This window comes from Cervus canadensis, chromosome 12 (assembly GCF_019320065.1).
Source record: "Cervus canadensis isolate Bull #8, Minnesota chromosome 12, ASM1932006v1, whole genome shotgun sequence".
Taxonomy (NCBI): domain Eukaryota; kingdom Metazoa; phylum Chordata; class Mammalia; order Artiodactyla; family Cervidae; genus Cervus; species Cervus canadensis.
In genome coordinates, this window is record NC_057397.1 from 43,150,529 (window position 1) to 43,155,101 (window position 4,573).

Below are 4,573 nucleotides of genomic sequence, written 5' to 3' on the forward strand. Positions count from 1 at the left end.
TTGCTTCTCCTCTTGCTTTTATTTGAATGGGACATGATTGGATCTGAGGTTTCACAATTTTCCCATTCTTTTATCATCAGGACCATTTGGGAACACTGTTAAAAATGCAGATTCCTGGGCCAATTTTTTGAGAAACTCTAGGGAGTAGGGCAGAAATCTGCATTTTTAACATGCTCCACTGTAGTTTTTATTACACTTAAGTTGGAGAATTTCTGAAGTCAAGTTTAGTAAACAGATGACACAAGCCACTTATAACTGCTGCCACTAGCATCAAGAGACCAAACTACGTAAGTTCTTTTGGTTGCCAGTAATAGAAACTGGTGGGCTTCCCAGGTGGCTCAGTGGGTAAAGAAGCTGCCTGCCAATGCAGGAGACCCAGGAGATGCAGGTTCGATCCCTGGGCCGGGAGGATCCCCTGGAGGAAGGCAGGGCAACCCAGTCCAGTATTCTTACCTAGAGAGTCCCATGAACAGAGGAGCCTTGCGGGCTACAGTCCATAAGATCACAAAAAGTCCGACATGACTGAAGTACCTGAGCATGCAGGCATGCACTAGAAATTGGCACTATTTAGTTTAAGACAGCATTAACTGGAAGGGTGATATATTTGGGTGAATGGTACCCCCTGCCCAAACTATGTTTATACCATAATCTCCAGAATCTGTCAATGTGCTTTAGAAAAAGCATCTTTCTTTGTACGTGTAATTAAGTTGCCTTGAGAGGAGAAAATCATCCTTGATTATCCAAGTGGGCCCTACATCCAGTGGCAAATGTCTTCATAAGAGACACAGAGCAGAAAAAAGAAAAGACAATGTGCAGACAGAGGCAGAGATGGGAGTGATGTGGTTTCAAGCTGAAAAGTCACAAGCTAGGGAAGAGAGGAACACATTCTCCCTGAGAGCCTCTGTAGGGAGTATGCCCTGCTGACATCCTGATTTTGGACTTGTGGCCTCCAGGACTATGAGAGAATTCATATCTGTTGTTTTAAGTCACCCAGTTTGTGGTAATTTGCCACAACAGCATAGGTACTAATACAGGTTGTATCTAAGCCTCAGAAACAGTAGAATGAAGATAACACTGGGCCCCTGGGTGGCAGAAGTTCCTACACTTTCTCCTAGTCTTATATTTCTGTATCTTTTAGTTCAAATTTCTAATTCCTAGCAGAGAGACTCTGGTTGTTCAAGTAGGGACTGGTATAAATACATGGCCAGTGAGGGTCTGTCTTTATCAGCTTCAGTTCCCAAGAAGGGGATATCACTGTGAATGGGGTCCACACCTCCTCCTTTCACAGTCTGCATTTCTCTTTTCTGTGACTTTACTAAGATTTAGAATGTAACACCTACATTACAGGTAAAACTTTAATGTAGGTCAACCTTACCTTTGTGAAATCAGATCATTATGGCTGCTTTGACAGAAAGGTTATTGTTTAGTCTCTAAATCATGTCGAACTCTTTCGTGACCCTGTGGACTATAACCCACCAGGCTCCTCTGTTCATGGGATTTCCAAGGCAAGAATATTAGAGTGGGTTGCCGTTTCCTTCTCCAGGGGATCTTCCCAACCCAAGGACTGAACCCACATCTCCTGCACTGGCAGGTGGATTCTTTCCCACTGAGCCTCCAGGGAAGCCCTTGACAGAAGGGTAGATCTTGGTAAATGTCACACAAGCTCATAAATCTGGGGAAATAAATGGCAGAGGTAAAGTTAAGAGGCTCAAGCCTGGAGAATCAGAGTCCCAAGCTGCAATCCTGGGAGTGGAAAATGTGGAAATTAACTGCTGAAGGCATAAGTAGGAGGACAGGGGTTAACTAACAGCCAGCATGCTGCCTTCGGAAGCTCCAGTTCTTCCACCAAAGTTCTTGTGCACAGAAAATGAAATGGCCTCATACACATCAGTTAAGTTGAAGAAACGTTTGGAAGTTTAATGGCATCAAGTATAAATCCTTTAAGTGCTAATTTGATTGGCTTCCCTGCCTGCTCCTTGGGTTGAGTCTGCCTCAAGCTTCTCCTCCGAGGGAAAAATAATATGTAAGTTCATGTCAGTTTCTCTCTTTTTTTAACTTTTAATTTGGAAATAATTTTAGACTTACAGAATCATTGAAAATATTATATAAAATATCCACAGTAAGCTATTTTGTCAAATACACCTCAATTTCAGTCTGTCTGTTTTCTCATGAACAGATGATATTATGGATTTGGGAGAAGAATATCACATAGGTAACTGTCTTTCTTACATCATATCTGGGGCAAATGATATCAGCATGACTACTGTTGATACAAACCTTGACAAAAGTGAATTTTTATATAAAATATGAGATATGTATTGAAGTCCCTTTTTTTTTTTAAAGATATATGATCATCCACTTGTTCCTATAGGATCTGTTGAAAAGACTAGCATTTCTTTATTTAATTGCTTTTGTCTCTTTGTTTGGAGAAGGAAATGGCAACCCACTCCAGTGTTCTTGCCTGGAGAATCCCAGGGACAGGGGAGCCTGGTGGGCTGCCGTCTATGGGGTCGCACAGAGTCGGACACAACTGAAGCGACTTAGCAGCAGCAGCAGCAGTGTCTTTTGTTATAAATCAGCTGATTATATTTCTGTGGGTATATTGCTGGACTCCATTCTATTCCATTTATCTATCAGTCTGTCTTTTCACCAATATCACACAGTCTTTATTTTCTTCCAGTTTTGTTGAGATATAATCAACATACAACACTATACATAAGTTTAGGGTGTACACCATAATGATTTGACTTATACATCATGAAATGATTATCACAAGTTTAGTGAAGACACATAATCTCATATAGATACAAAATAAAAGGGAAAAATATTTTTCCTTGTGATGAGAACTCTTAGGATTTACTCTCTCAACAACTCTCATATACAATATACAGTAGTGTTAATTATTTAATCATATTGTACATTGCATCCCCAGTGCTGTGAGTGCTTAGTCGCTCAATAATGTCTGACTCTTTGCAACCCCATGGACTATAGCCCGCCAGGCTCCTCTTTCCATGGGGATTTTTTCAGGCAAGAATACTGGAGTGGGTTGCCATGCCCTCCTCCAGGGGATCCTCCCAATCCAGGGATCCAACCCAGGTCTCCCGCATTGCAGGCTGATTCTTTAGCCTCTGAGCCACCAGGGAAGCCCAAGAATACCAGAGTGAGTAGCCTGTCCCTGCTCCGGGGGGTCTTCCTGATCCAGGAATCAAACGGGGGTCTCCTGCATTGCAGGTGGATTCTTTACCAACTGAGATACCAGTACATCCCTAGTACTTAATTATAATTGGAAGTTTCTACCTTTTGACCATTTTCAGCCAATTCCCCATCCCCCCACCTCTTACCCCCTGCTTCTGGTAGCCACAAATCTGATCTTTTTTCCTATGAATTTCTGTGTTTCTTTCTGAATTACAGTTGACTTACAACATGATATTAATTCTGGTATACAACATAGAAATTGGAATATTCTGCAACATTACAAAATGATCACCATGATAAGTCTAGTTATCATCTATCACCATACAAAGATATCATATTATTAACATTATACACTTCGTCCCTGTGACTCATTTGTTTGGCAACTGGAAATTTGACCTCTTAATCTCCCTCACCTATTTTATTCATCCCCATACTTCTTCCTCTGGCAACCACTTGTTAGTTCTCTGTGTCTATGACTCTGCTTCTGTCTTTTTGTTTGTTCATTTATTTTGTATTTTAGATGACATATATAAGTGAAATCATATGACATTTGTCTTTCTCTGTTTTAATTCACTTAGAATATTATCCTCTAGGCTCAACCATGTTGTCACAAATGGTATGATTCCATTCTTCTTTATGGCTGAATAATATTTAATTGCATACACACACCACATCCTCTTTATCCATTCATCTATGGACAGCACTTAGGTTGCTTCCAATAGCTTGGCTATTTTAAACAATGCTGCAGTAAGCATACGGTGCATGTATCTTTTCATATTGGTGTTTTTTTTTTTTTTTTTTTCAGAAAAATATCCAGAAGTGAGATTGCTGAATTGTATGATAGTTCTGTTTTTAATTTTTTGCATACTTCTTTGCATAGTGGCTGCACCAATTTACTTTCTCACCAATAGTACACAACGGTTCCCTTTCCTCCACATCCTCAAAACTTGTTATTTGTTCTTTTGACGATAGCTATTCTGACTGGCTATCAAAACGCATTGAAGTTTTGATTTTCATTTCCCTGATAATTATTAACATTGAGCATCTTTTCATGTGTCTATTGGCCATCTGTATGTCTTTTTTGGAAAAACGTCTATCCAGGATCCTGTCCATTTTTTAACTGATTGGTTTTTTTAGATGTTGAGTTGTATAAATTCTTTGTACATTTTTAAAATTAACCTCTCCAGTTCCACTGTCATAGGCACTTTTTTCCTTCTGCTAAAATTGTAAAGGAAGCTGTTCCATTAATCCAGTTAGTAACTGGACTAGTTTTATGATTCGTTATTGTTGTTGCTAGGTTACACACCATGAATTACAGATTTCAAACCTCTATAGATACCTGTTTCTAAGGTGGCTGGTGTACATTAAAGCAATGGCT